The 15474-nt window shown below is 40.3% G+C and overlaps 1 protein-coding gene across 1 annotated transcript in view; it reads right to left on the reverse strand.

The window, feature by feature from the left end:
- LOC126236304 (ribosome biogenesis protein BRX1 homolog) overlaps nt 1-15474 on the reverse strand; it is a 63928-nt gene that overhangs the window by 34540 nt on the left and 13914 nt on the right. The window lies entirely within an intron of this gene.

A 15474-nucleotide genomic window follows, 5' to 3' on the forward strand; every position in this document is an offset into this window, starting at 1 on the left:
ATTGAGGAATATAAAATATTTAGTTGCATGACATTCACTGCTGGCTCCATTCCCAATAAACTGCACAAATTATCTGTAAATGACTAACAGACAGTTCAAAAACCACAATGTTTGCTGCTCATACAAAAACAAGCAAACTAAAGACCAAAGCTCAGTTTTACCCGAGAGGTCAACTGATCCATGATCAGTTCAGTGAGTGAGGTTGTGATGTGGTAAGACATTAGACTCATTACGGATGGCAGAAGTTGAAATCCCCAGATAGTCTGCCAGATTTTGGTTCTCTGTCATTGTCCTAAATCATTTAAAGTAAATACAAGGATGGTGGTTCTACATCTATATGCTGCAAGCCACTTTATGACATGGTAGATGGTTCTTCGCACACCTGCATCACTTCCTTACTTTCCTGTTACAGTTGCAAATAGTGTCTGGGAAGCACGTTCATCAGTAAGCTTGCATGTGAGCCAACATCTCTCTTAATTTTACCTTTGTGATCTTTTTGTGATATATATATATATTGGTTCACTGTTCTAGGAACATATGCTCTCAGAATTTTAACATTAAACCATACAGCGAAGCACAGTGCGTCCCTTGTAGACCTGTCACTGAAGTTGGATGAGAAGCTCCATGACACTTTTGCACTTACAAATAACCCTGTGGCCCCTCCTTTTTGGATCTTCTCTATTTCCTCAACAATCCTATCTGATAAGGGTTCCAAACTGTTGAGCACTATTCAAGTATTGGTTGAATGAGCATTTTGTTAGCTACCTCCTTTGCAGGAGGACCATACTTCCTCAGGATTTTTCCAATGAATCAGTTTGTCTTTCCTACTATCAGTTTTATGTGGTTGTTCCACTGTAAATTGCTCCATATGCATACTCCCAGATATGCAATAGATATGAAAGCTTCCACAAATTCTTTGGTGATCATGTAATCATACAGTAATGGGCCTTCTATCTGTTTACATGCAATGTGTTACATTTACTCTAACTGCCAATCCTTACACCAAGTGTCAACTATCCGCAGGTGTCCAAGCATTTCATTACAATTTTCTAGTGTTGCAACTTCCTCATATACAACAGTGTCATTTGCGAACACACTCGTGTGAGGTTCCAACATATAAATACAAACTCTTTTGGATGTTCTTTAAAGATTAGCTACTGAAAGTTTTGTCACATAAAACACAGAGCACTCCTCATAATTTCTCAACATGAGAAAATTCACTCTAATAAACATTCTAAAAAATTGTACACTACACATTTTTTTAAAACAACGTGCAGGTTTTCTGTTAAAATCAACTGTGAGAAAGCTGTGCTCTTAAAACATGCAGTTTCATTTCTTTCTCACAGTCAGTTTTAACTATGAAAGCTTTAACTGAACGTGTAAATCAGTTGGGATCATTGGTATACAAGGCATATGAGAGTGAAGGGGGGAGAGGGGGGGGGGGGGGGGGGGGAGAGAGAGAGAGAGAGAGAGAGAGAGAGAGAGAGAGAGAGAGAGAGAGAAACTCTTCCAGCTGTGGATCTGTGAGGAAAGTAGCCTTAATAACATTATTTTGTGTAGTTTTAATACTTGAACAGGTAGCATTAAAAGGTTTCACATGTATCAGATTGTGTAGTAGCATCCTAACAGTACGCAGATAAGCCATAAATACAACTATTCTAATATCAGCTTTTCTTTTAAAATCAATTGCAAGGAAGAAAACAAAACAGCACACTGTTGTGTACACGTTTGTTTAAAATTACATATACAGAGAAACAATACATATGCAATAAACAATTTGTCTAATGCACAGAATTTTATGTCTCGCATATGATTTAAATAGAAAACCTGTACATTGGCTTTTTAAAAAAATATATTGCCTATATCTACATGGATATTTATTAATGCATCATCTAAGATTCAAAGCATGTTGGTGATGAGCTTTCCAAGATCTTTTTCATTCATATTCTATATGATTTATTAAAATTATTTTCCATACCTTCGAAGTGTACGAAGTTGCAATATGGAGCCAAAATTTGTGTGCTGGCACAATTCCTACGGGTACCCCATATTAGAATGTATATTCAACCACATAAATACTTAGTAATTGCGAAGAATTGCCTTATTGGGTAGTAGATATATATTTGATATATGTTGTGAACAATAATGGCCGTCTAACACTCCTTTGGGGTGTGTCCAAATTAACTTTTACATTTGGAGAGCTATCTACATTATGAACAGCATATGCTATGTTCTATTCACTAGGAACTCTTCAATCCAATCACAAAACTGTCTGATACTCTCTGTATTGACACACACACACACACACACACACACACACACACACACACACACACACACACACAGGCGCGAGCGCGAAAGTGAACCACAGTATACAAATTTTCAGTAAGACATATTTTCATTTAAATGTTATTCATGTTCAAAAGCTGTTTCAAGCACAATTACATCATTAGTTGTTGCTAACCAACTACAATAACACTGTACATTTGTACACTTTTTTCTTTGTCATGTCACTGCAGTAGAGCTGTAAATGCCCATGTGAAAGGTTCTGCTTTCAAAACAAAGGAAAACATTATCTTCATTTTAATGGCTGCTTCACAGCCTGTGTCATCTGGATCCTACCTACCAACATCAGCATTTCTGAGTTGCATAAATGGAAACTCTGCTTGCAATTTATCTTACGTTCTCAAACCCTGCTGGCCTCAACGTTCATCAGTCATTGTCCTTTCCTGTTCCCACTCCAGCATACACAGCCGCCTATTCCACCAATTCAGCCACCATCTTTTTGCTTCTCTCCTCTTCCACTCGTTGACCTCCACCTATCCTCCAGACTGCACCTAGCTGCCCTATCCTCTTTCCACCTCATCTCTGTATGCTCCCACAAGCAGCACTACCATCCTCCATCCTATCCTGCTACCCCTCCCCCCTCCCAACCCCAGCCTCCTCCTGAGCATGACCACCCAGACTGCTTATCCCATCAAGTGCAGCTGCTTGCAGACTGGCCTCGGCAACCAGAGACAGTGGTTGTGTGGTGTGTGTGTGTGTGTGTGTGTGTGTGTGTGTGTGTGTGTGTGTGTGTGTGTGTGGACTGGGGGGGGGGGGGGGGGCGAAATCAGTAGTGTATCTCAATGAGGAACTTTAAACTTTCAGCACAGGTCAGGAGCATATAGAAGAACTCTGGCTCAAGTTTAAAAGAAAAGTTGACCACACACTGGATAGATATGTACCAAGTAGAACAATTCATAATGGGAGGGAACCTCCAAGGTATACAACCACTTAAAGAGACTTCTAAAGAATCAGAGATTAATGCATAATAGGTGAAAAAGTGTACAGCTATGGATAGAGAGATGATGAATGAAATAAGTTTGGCTGTCAAGAGAGCAATGTGTGCCTTCAATGACTAGCACATGAAAATATTGTCAAGTTATATTTCACAGAACCCAAAGAAATTCTGGTCGTATGTAAAGGCTGTTAGTGGCACCAAAGTTAAGTGTCCATTCCCTACTGAATGACACAGGAACTGAAATTATGGGTAGCAAAGCAAAAGCTGAAATGCTTAACTCCATTTTCAAATGTTCCTTTACTAAGGAAAACCCAGGAGAATTGCCTCAATTTCATCCTCGTACCACTGGAAAGAGGAATGAACAATTAGTGTCAGAGGTGTTGAGAAACATCTGAAATTGTTACAACTGAACGAAGCTCCAGGCCCTGATGAAATCCCTGTCAGATTCTATACAGAATTTGTGGCTGAGTTAGTCCCTCTTCTAACTATAATCTATCACAGATCCCTCAAACAAAAAACCATGCCAGTTCTTGGAAAATGGCACAGATCACATCCATGTACAAGATGGGTAGTAGAAGTGATCCATAAAACTACCGTCCAATATCTTTGACATTGATTTGTTCCAGAATCTCATAACATATTCTGAGCTCTAACATAATCATAATGAATATCTTGAACAGAATGACCTCCTCCATACCAACCAGCATGGACTCCAAATACTGGAAGCTTTGGATTGGGGCAGTCAGGTGAATGCAATATTTAAGATTTTCAAAAAGCATTTGACTCGGTACCAAACCTACGCTTATCGTTAAAAGTATGACCATAAGGGCTACCAAGTGAAATTTGTGACTGGACTGAGGACTTCTTGCTTTGGAAATACCCCAGGGATGTGTGTTGAGACCCTTACTGTTCATATTGTATGTTAATGAACTTCCACACAATATTAATAACATCAGGCTTTTTGCAGCTGCTGCACTTATCTGTAATGAACTACCATCTCAAAGATGCTGCATAGATATTCAGTCAGACCTTGAAGATTTCAAAGTGGCGCAAAGATTGTCAACTTGCTTTAAATGTTCAGAAATGTAAAATTGTGTATTTCACTAAACAAAACAATACTGCTCAAGTTTTCGGCACCCATACCAGATAGGACTAACATGGAACATTGAATGAATCTGCGGAAGCCCAGCACAAATGGTGACAGGTTTGTTTAATCCATGAGAGATAGTCAGAGACATACTGAAGGAACTGAACTGGCAGACTCTTGAAGACAGACGAACTATCCTGAGGAAGTCTGTTAACAACGTTTCAAGAACCAGCTTGAAATGTGTGCTCTAGAGATATACTACAACCCCCTATGTATTGCACATAGGGATCATGAGGATAAAATTAGAATAATTAATGCACACACAAAGGCATTCAAACTATCATTCTTCCTGTGCTTCATATGTGATTGGAACAGGAAGGAACCCCAATAACTGAAACAATGGCACATACCCTCTGCTACAGATGTAGATGTAGCTATCTGTCAATGTAATTAAATGTTTACAAAAATCATGTTCTTAAGAACAGAAGTTAAAAGTTTTGAATCTCAGCAAGAAAGGAGAGCATATTGCGGCCATTCCATGTGTTATCGGATTTAGTTAATCCAAAATGACAGCTATTTGTGATCCCACAAAATCAGTTCAGTATACCTTGGCATAACATGACTCATTCTTGTTTGAGGAAATGGAAAACATGTTTAGGTATTACATTAAAAAATATATATAGATAAAAATTTAAAAAAGTGACTAGTACATGCCTGTTTGGTTATCTACACTTCAATCTAAAGCTGAATTTTATTTATTTATTGCGGATTTCACAAAAGAAAATGGACAAAGCATTGCCTCTCTCCGCCAATTCAGGTTGGTTCAATGTCCCCATCATCACTTCTTCCTCCACAGTATAAAAATGACAGAACGGGCAAGTTTGGGAGATAAATTGTAAGCAAACTAATTTTACATTAAGTCTGAAGCAAACTGTGACAGATAAAAGTTACACACTGAAGCTGTTTACCAGATGAAATGAACTTAGTCTGTAAGTAAAATGCCTAGCTATATTAGGGCCAGACAGAAAGAAATGTCTCCTGTTTCTTTTTATTTTACAAACAAAAGTAAATGCCACATATATAGGATAACAGCTGCAACATTCACAATTAATTTGTCCACTTCTCAATATTACCACCATATTTGTCCACAGTTTTTTTTTTTCTGCCTTGAAACAAGAGCATGCATACCTGCATTTTTGTGGTTCCTCAGTCACTGGTGCAAAAATTTTTTCAAGTTCTCTGCATCTTCTAAGTGATCCCCTGCAACGAGTTGCTTGAGTGGACAGTTGGAAGTCTGGTGATGCAACTTCAGCACTGTATGATCGATGGGGAGGAGGGGAGTGGGGGGGGGGGCAGACATCCAACTGGTTTTTTCATCAGTGGTGAAGTGACTGTTTTGTTGCCTTCCTCTGTCATGCAAAAGAAGGAACATCCGCTGTAGCTTTTGTTGGGCAAACTCCATGAAGTCGTGTTCTCAACTTCTTCAGGGTATTGTGCACCGTCTCCAAAACATAAACGAGAATCATGTGCTTTGCACCCCAAAAGACTGGTGCCACAACCTCCCCAGCAGAAAACATGAATACATCAATCTGAATTTTTTCCTTGTTGATTCCTTGTTGATGATATGTAATTCAATTCTATCAACTGCCTCTTGGACTCAGACTCAAAAAAATTAACCCAAGTCTTGTCTGCAGTCACAGTTTCCCCCGAAAAGTCCTCCCCTTCGACAATGAAGCACTGCAAAACGTTGGCTGCAGTTGTTTTCCTTGCCTCTTTAATATAGTCAGGCAACATTTTCAATAGCTACTGTGCACAAATTTAGGAGAAGTCCAGTTTTTCAATAATGGCCATCACACTACCTTTGCCAATGGATAACTGGCAATACAATTTATCTGTAGTTACCCAATGGTCAATACAAATGATTTGGTTGGCATCCAGAGTGACCAGCTGCTCCAAGTTGCATTAGCCAACTACGTTTGTCCTTCAGCTTCTCTACAGTGACAACCCACTGCCTAATGGTGCTGAAATCTGCCATTGGATCTTCATATAACACCATCAGCCTTTCATGAATGTAACTGGGCATATCACCTTCTGCAGTAAGAAATTCAGTCCCAGAATGCTGTGTTATATGTAACTGTAACTTTTGATGGGCAAAAAACTTAGCACTAACACACATAGCGCTGTCATCTGTTGATGCAGTAAGCTGTTTCTGGACTGTAGAAGAAGGAAAAAGAAAATAAGAGGCATTACTTTCTGACTGGGCTTCATATATTCATTTCTACCAATGAAGAAACTTCTAATGGGTGTAAGTGTGCCAAGTACTGATGAACTCTCCTTTTTATAGGCAATAATTCAGGATACTGTAAATTAAAACCTTTGTGGCTCTCCATTCATCAAATCTGTGCTAATGCAAGGGATTTGTCAAGAGTGGGTTGACTGTTCACCAGACACAGAGTACAACAAGTTGGGCAACATCTTCAATTTTCAGGGATTACTTTGACAAAGAACTGAATGCAGAGTTCAAGACATTGTTATAAATAAAATATTACTTCAATAATGATTTTAGCCTTCCATCTTCCAGTTCTGCATTGAATGAAAATACTAGTCTTATGCTGATACCTCTTAACACCATGTCAATACTGCAACTCATGGCCCAGGATGCTATTGCCACATATAAGGTCTAATGGCTATGCCAAATTCTTGCAAATCCTACTGAAGTGCGACTTGAATGATGAATTCACTGTAAAATCGAGATTCTGATGACACTTCATTACAATGGCAATTGATACAATTAGAGGGGCCGTGAAATCACGATTTTTAAATTTATGAACAGTATATAGACAAAACTGCTGCTTGGTGCTGCATCAGTTTTGAAAAATGAATTGTATGGTGATGTTATCAGAGTAACTGCAGACAAAGTGCACATAGCAAAAGAAATTGATTTCACTTATTTTGGTGATAGAATGTTTACAAGATTCTTCTGGAACTAAGGAATGAGCATCTTATAACTGAAACTGAAGTTGAGAAAGTTCAACCTACAAGACAGCTGACAACTAAGATGGTATAAGGCCTTCCAAATGGTAGTTGCTGCAAGGGAAAGCTTTGGAGACAGTGATCCAAATATGAAGAGAATCAACAGTCATGAAAGAAGTTCATCATGTTCTAAATCACAACAACATTTACCATAAACACATGAAGAAAAACCAGGAAGCAGCAATCAAACTTTTTTCTCCAAAACAGTTCAATACTTCACATGAACTCTGAACACTTATTCCAAATTACATATGTTCTACTTGTTCCAAAAATCAATGCACAGCAACTTAAAGAAACACAGCATCACTTTAATACACTAGCATGTTCAAAAACTGGGGGTTGCTTAGCAAAGAATTAAGAGATTAATGTTGGGAATTGCTAGGAGACACACAAATACAAATAAATGCACCAAGGGAAACACTGAAGGGGAAGGTGTAATTACAAATGCAATGAAAATTAAATGGAGGTAGGAGGGACAAGATGCAGGCAAATGGACAAAGGAAGTTCTTTGCTGGATTTATAGAGACAGGAATAGATCAAAGGATGACTTAATGAATATAGAATAGATGGTAGAGCAGAGTATGCACGAGCAACTGGGTGCCCAACTGATGAAGATGAATGAAGAAGCTTGGAGGCATTATTGCGTAGTGTGTTGTGTGTCCGATGCTGACATTAATTTTTTTGTTTTTGATACTAAAATAACTTACATAATATGAATTGCTTTTAGTCTAAATGCAGCACAAAATGATTGTAAGAATTGGCCCATTGCAACATTTTGCATACAATTTACTGTCACTTAAGTGCTTTTGTCACACACCACATTTTGTGTTGTTGCGGGAGCTCAACATCACGGTTAATAGTGTCCTTACCATTACCACATGAGATGAGTAGGGTTAAAACACATGAAATGCAGACATGTTGAAAAGCTCCGCAACACAGAAAACGCTCCGCAACACAGAAAACGCTCCGCAACACAAAAAACGCTCCGCAACACAGAAAACGCTCCGCAACACAGAAAACGCTCCGCAACACAGAAAACGCTCCGCAACACAGAAAACGTTATGGGGAAGGCTAACCAAAGACTGTGTTTTATTGGCAGGACACTTAGAAAATGTAACAGACCTACTAAGGAGACTGCATACACTACACTTGTCTGCCCTCTTTTAGAATACTGCTGCTCAATGTGGGATCCTTACCAGATAGGACTGACAGAGTACATCGAAAAGGTTCAAAGAAAGGCAGCATGTTTTTTATTATTGCAAAATATGGGAGAGAGCGTCACAGAAATGGTACAGGATTTGGGCTGGAAATCATTAAAAGAAAGGCAGTTTTTGTTGCAATGGAATCTTATCACGAAATTCCAATCACCAACTTTCTCCGCTGAATGTGAAAATATTTTGTTGACACCGACCTACATATGGAGGAATGATCACCATGATAAAATAAGGGAAATCAGAGCTCGTACGGAAAGATATAGGTGTTCATTCTTTCCGCATGCTATACGAGATAGGAATAATAGAGAATTGTGAAGGTGTTTCGATGAGCACTCTGCCAGACACTTAAATGTGATTTGCAGAGTACCCATGTAGATGTAGATTGCATTCTCTCTCTCACTCTTCCTCACATTAGGACACACTGTTGTTCTTAACAGTACTAATGTGAAAACTGGTATAAGACGGACTATTAAAATATTGTGATCAGATCAGAAAAGACTCACAGGTTCAAGTCAAGAAAAGCTGGTTGCCTGATTACTAACATAATAACTGGATGAGCCAACCACTCACTGCCTAACTGCTTATGCAGAAGGTCAGACAAAACTATAATTGGAGAAATCCTGTCTCACAACTAACAACTGAACACACGTCTTCTACTAAAACAGTTTCTACACTACACTCAGTTAAAATATGGTGGACTGTAATCGGCATGCCACATGCATAAGTAATGGGTAGTTCTTCACATCTGAGAAGGAAGGCGTGTTGGGGGCTGTGTCCTATTTAAAGATGTGATAAGCAGACTTCATCACTTCTAAGTGGTTGGAAGAGAGAGTACCACACCCTTATTCGCCCTTTCACTGACTGCAGCTTGTTCAACATGCCCAGCCGCTCTTCCACATTGAGCATATCAATTGTATATGAAAAGATTCTATATAAAGCTAGTAGAACACAATAAAACCACAACTGGTTAATTTAATTGGAGAAGAAGCAGTTCTTTTCAAAGTATAGTCTTTAATACTAAATTAACAACATTACATTTAGCACAACTAAGCACAATCAGCTTAATGCTGTTTAATAACAGTTAATTATTAATGCTACAAGGTGTGTCAGAATGGACTCCCTAAATTGACGGGTGAATTGGAAAAAAAAAAAAAATCAACAGAGATAATTAAAAATGCCATTTTAATTTCATTAGGTTTAGAAAATTATATCATCCAGGCGACAACCAAGGCTAGCCATGCTCATACTGAGTGGTTCAAAAAAGTATTCGAGAACTATCTTCAGCATATCTTGCGTTATTCCAGTGATGACATCTGCAATTGCCCTCTTAAGAGCTTCCAAGGTCCTTAGTCGAACTTTGCAAACCTCTGCTTTGAGGTCCACAGGAAGAACGACTATAAGCAAGCCTTCATGTGAACTCAAAACACTAGTTCTACCGTCAAACAATGGAAAATCCAGAATGGAATGTAACAGTATCATGAAAAGGAAAGTTGCTATGCACCATATAGTGGAGATACCGAGTTGCAGATTGGCAAAACATAAAGACTGCCACAAATAAAGCTTTCGGCCATTAAGGCCTTCGTCAACAATAGAAGTCTCTCTCTCTCTCTCTCTCTCTCTCTCTCTCTCTCTCTCTCTCTCTCTCTCCCTCCCACACACACACACACACACACAGGCGCACGCGCGCAGCCACGTACGCAGCCACGTACGCACCCACGCACAAGATTGGAGTGGCGACTGGGTGGGGATAAGGAGGAGGCTGGGACAGGGAAGGGGAGGGATAGTATGGTGAGGGTGGCAGACAGTGAAATGCTGCAGGTTAGACGGAGGGCAGGGGAGAGGTGGGGGGGGGGGGACAGAAGTTGTGGAAAAGGAGAGAAGTTCAAAGACTGGGTGTGATGGTGGAATGATGGATGTGTAGTGCTGGAATAGGAACAGGGAAGGGGCTGGATGGATGGATGAGGACTGTGACTAACCTAACTAGCCTTCGTTAGTCACTACACAGACGTCATTCCACCATCACACCCAGCCTTTTTACTTCTCTCCTTTTCTGCTGCTCCCCCCCCCCCCCCACCTCTCCCCTGCCTGCCGTCTAATCTGCAGCACTTCACTGTCCGCCACCCGCACCATATTATCCCTCCCCCTCCTCGCCCCGCCCCAGCCTGCTTTTTACCCCCACCCAGTCACCACTCCCATCATGCACTGGTGATGCTTCTCACAGTGTGGTTTCAGTTGCCTGAGACTGCAGTCATGTGTGTAAGTAGCATTTGTGTGCACATGCATGCGTTTCATCTATTGTAGACGAAGGCCTTAATGGCTGAAAGCTTAATTTGTGACAGTCTTTTTCTTGTGCCTATCAACGACTCAGCATCTCTGCTAAATAATTTTACGTTCATTGTCTTCTGGCAAAATGTATGAAGTAGGGAGAAATACACTGGTTGACTCTTCTAAGAATGTATGCAGTAAGCCACAGTGTGATGCAGAATGCTCCTCTTGCTGCATCTGCAATTGGAAATGGGTGATCACCTCCACGACACCTTTCTTGCTTATAAAATGAACCTGTAACAAAACACACTGCTGTTTTTTGGATATCCTGTTTTTCTTATTGGTTCTCGTCTTTCTTATGGTGATGAAGCAGGAGGCTCAATACTTCATGTCTATGCTCCTCTGAAAGCAGAACGGCTGTTTTTACTGCCAATTTCCATAACCGAAAGCAGAATTAAGTGTTAGGACATTGTTTTCTCTCGTCAAGGACTGCAAAATCACCAAATACATGAAACAGCTACAACCCCCTGGACAATGATTGTCAACTGATCTGACACAGTGTTCAGTAGGGACACTTAAGGGCAGAAATCTGTCTATTACCTCATTGCCCCACTAACAAAGAAAAGGAATTCTTCATACTTTTAACATTCCCCCAAGCTCATACAAATCATAATCAAGTACTACAGCTTAATGTTTGACATAGAAAACAAATATTTAACATCTCATTTTATTTCTAACCTCTACTAACAATTTTATAAAGATTTCTGTAATACAATGGACATAGTTATTGACTCGGTAGCCTACATTTATACAAATAATCACTGAAGTATAACGACACAAAAGCTGCGTATTTCTTGATTTGTTTCTAAATTATTTTATTGTTATCTGCAAAGAACATCAAAAGTGTAATATAGCTTAATAATGTCCAACAGTATTCCTTTAAATGTGGCTGTCTGTTGCTACATGTCTCCTCTACAGTGAGCAGTAATCTATTCTAATTCATATTGTTAAAGAGTAACATACAGGGTGTTCCAGGGTGTTCCAGAGTCATTGCATCAAAATGTCTAGGGGTAATAGATCAGGCCATGGGGAACAACTTTTGTTACAGGCAAAATGTTTGCTGATGCTACCCAGCAACACTACAGGTGCTATTGACAGGGGATGTCAAATTGATTCCATATTTTTAGATTTCCAGAAGGCTTTCGATATCATTCCTCACACGCATCTTCTAATCAAACTGCGTGCCTGCGGAGTATCGCCTCAGTTGGACGACTGGTTTCATGATTTCCTGTCAGAAAGGTCACAGTTTGTAGGAGGAAAGTCATTGAGTAAAACAGAAGTAATATCCGGCATTCCCCAAGGACGTGTTATAGGCTCTCTATTGTTCCTGATCTATATTAACGACATAGGAGACAATCTGAGTAGCGGTCTTAGATTGTTTGCAGGTGATGCTGTCATTTACCATCTTTTAAAGTCATCAGATGATCAAAACGACTTGCAATCTGATTTAGATACGATATCTATATGGTGCGAAAAGTGGCAATTGACCCTGAATAAAGAAAAGTGTGAAGTTATTCACATGAGTACTAAAAGAAATCAGCTAAATTTCGATTACACGATAAGTCACACAAATCTGAGGGCTGTAAATTCAACTAAATACTTACAGATTACAATTACAAATAACCTAAATTGGAACGATCACATAGATAATATTGTGGGAAGAGCAAACCAAAGACTGCGATTCATTGGCAGAACACTTAGAAGGTGCAACAGGTCTACCAAAGAGACTGCTTACACTACGCTTGTCCGCCGTATTCTGGAGTACTGCTGTGCAGTGTGGGATCTGCATTAGGTGGGACTAACAGATGACATTGAAAAAGTACAAAGAAGGGCAGCTCGTTTTGTATTATCGCGAAATAGGGGAGATAGTGTCACAGACATGATATGTGACATGGAGTGGCAATCATTAAAACAGAGGCATTTCTCATTGCGATGGGATCTTCTCATGAAATTTCAATCACCAGTCTTTTCCTCCGATTGTGAAAACATTCTGTTGGCACCCACCTAAATAGGGAGAAATGATCATCGCGCGCGCGCACAGACACACGCGCGAGCGCGCACAGACACACGCGCGCGCGCACACAGACACGCACACACACACACACACACACAGACACGCACACACACACACACACACACACACACAGACACGCACACACACACACACAGACACGCACACACACACACACACACAGACACGCACACACACACACACACACAGACACGCACACACACACACACACACACAGACACGCACACACACACACACACACACACAGACACGCACACACACACACACACACAGACACGCACACACACACACACACACAGACACGCACACACACACACACACACAGACACGCACACACACACACACACACACACAGACACGCACACACACACACACACACAGACACGCACACACACACACACACACACAGACACGCACACACACACACACACACACACACACAGACACGCACACACACACACACAGACACGCACACACACACACACACAGACACGCACACACACACACACACACACAGACACGCACACACACACACACACAGACACGCACACACACACACACAGACACGCACACACACACACACAGACACGCACACACACACACACAGACACGCACACACACACACACAGACACGCACACACACACAGACAGACACGCACACACACACAGACAGACACGCACACACACACAGACACGCACACACACACAGACACGCACACACACACTTCTACAAGCAACATGGGTTTATATTATGAAAAGTTATGATATTGTTTTCGGCAGTGCTACCAATAGAAATAATGTAATTTTTCCTTTGTAATACTGCAATCCACAGCCTTCTTCATGAAAGTTACCAACTTTATTTGATCTTGAAGAAACACACATAAATTTTTTTACATTTTAAGCAGGTGCAGATATACACACAATTCCTACGCGATTTTAACATTTTTATATATAACTTATATACATATTGGAAAGTTTTATAAAGGGACAAAAAGCTGGAATCTAAGAACTGTCCCAACTGCTCTTTAACTCCAAACCTCTCCCCAGTGCCACAAAGAGAGGGTTCCTGACACTGTTGATGGTGATCCATCCTTCATCTGGAGATATTGAACTCTGAAGATCCTTTGGTGCTGGCACCAGGTTTAACCCTCTAGCTTCCCTTCATCCAGAACAATACAAACACCAACACTATGCTGTATAAGCACTCATCACAGTTATCAACATGACACAGATAAAAACTTAACACTTCATAACAGGTCAAAGGAAGGCAACGGCAAACCGCTTCCATTAGGTCTTTGCCTAGAATGACACTGCAGGGTTCCTGCATCTGGTTCCCCACCCTCATTCCCTGAGTATGCAACTACTTTGAGACATTACCATAATAGAAAATGGTGAATAGTCATTAAATGTTACTGTGTGCCACACAACAAAAAGTTGCAGAGTCACTAACATCATTATGTACATCCAAATTACTTCTGTCTCATCTATTACATACATATATCTAAAAACAAAGATGTGACTTACCAAACGAAAGCGTTGGCACGTCGATAGACACACAAACAAACACAAACATACACACAAAATTCTAGCTTTCGCAACCAACGGTTGCTTTGTCAGGAAAGAGGGAAGGAGAGCGAAAGACAAAAGGATGTGGGTTTTAAGGGAGAGGGTAAGGAGTCATTCCAATCCCGGAAGCGGAAAGACTTACCTTAGGGGGAAAAAAGGACGGGTACACGTACACACGTACACACGTACACACGTACACACACACACACACACACACACACACACACACACACACACAGACAGACACAAGCAGACATATTCAAAGGCAAACTCTTTGGCCCAAACTCTTTGCCTTTGAATATGTGTGTGTGTGTGTGTGTGTGTGTGTGTGTGTGTGTGTGTGTGCGCGTGCGTGCATACCCGTCCTTTTTCCCCCCCTAAGGTAAGTCTTTCCGCTCCCGGGATTGGAATGACTCCTTACCCTCTCCCTTAAAACCCACATCCTTTCATCTTTCCCTCTCCTTCCCTCTTTCCTGACGAACCAACCGTTGGTTGCGAAAGCTAGAATTTTGTGTGTATGTTTGTGTGTCTATCGACCTGCCATCGCTTTCGTTTGGTAAGTCACATCATCTTTGTTTTTAGATATACTTTTCCCATGTGGAATGTTTCCCTCTATTATATTCATATTACATACATACCTTAACTAAACTGTAAATGACTGAATTCACAAGCGAATGGTTATCTGATGTGCACAATATTTTACAGAGATAGAACAGACAACTTACCCGCCACTCAAAATCTACACCTCCACTAAAACAAAACAGGTTCAGAAAAGTCACAGCTGACATGTTATTTGCTTCTTGTAATAATAATAATAATTTATTTTTATTAACTATTATTATTATTATTATTATTATTATAGAAAGGAGTTTCTAATAAACAGTCCACAATAGGGTCAATGACATTTCTTATTTGTTCTGTTGAGCAATGTTTG

The sequence above is a fragment of the Schistocerca nitens genome, chromosome 2 (genome assembly GCF_023898315.1).
Source record: "Schistocerca nitens isolate TAMUIC-IGC-003100 chromosome 2, iqSchNite1.1, whole genome shotgun sequence".
In the NCBI taxonomy this organism is placed as follows: Eukaryota; Metazoa; Arthropoda; class Insecta; order Orthoptera; family Acrididae; genus Schistocerca; species Schistocerca nitens.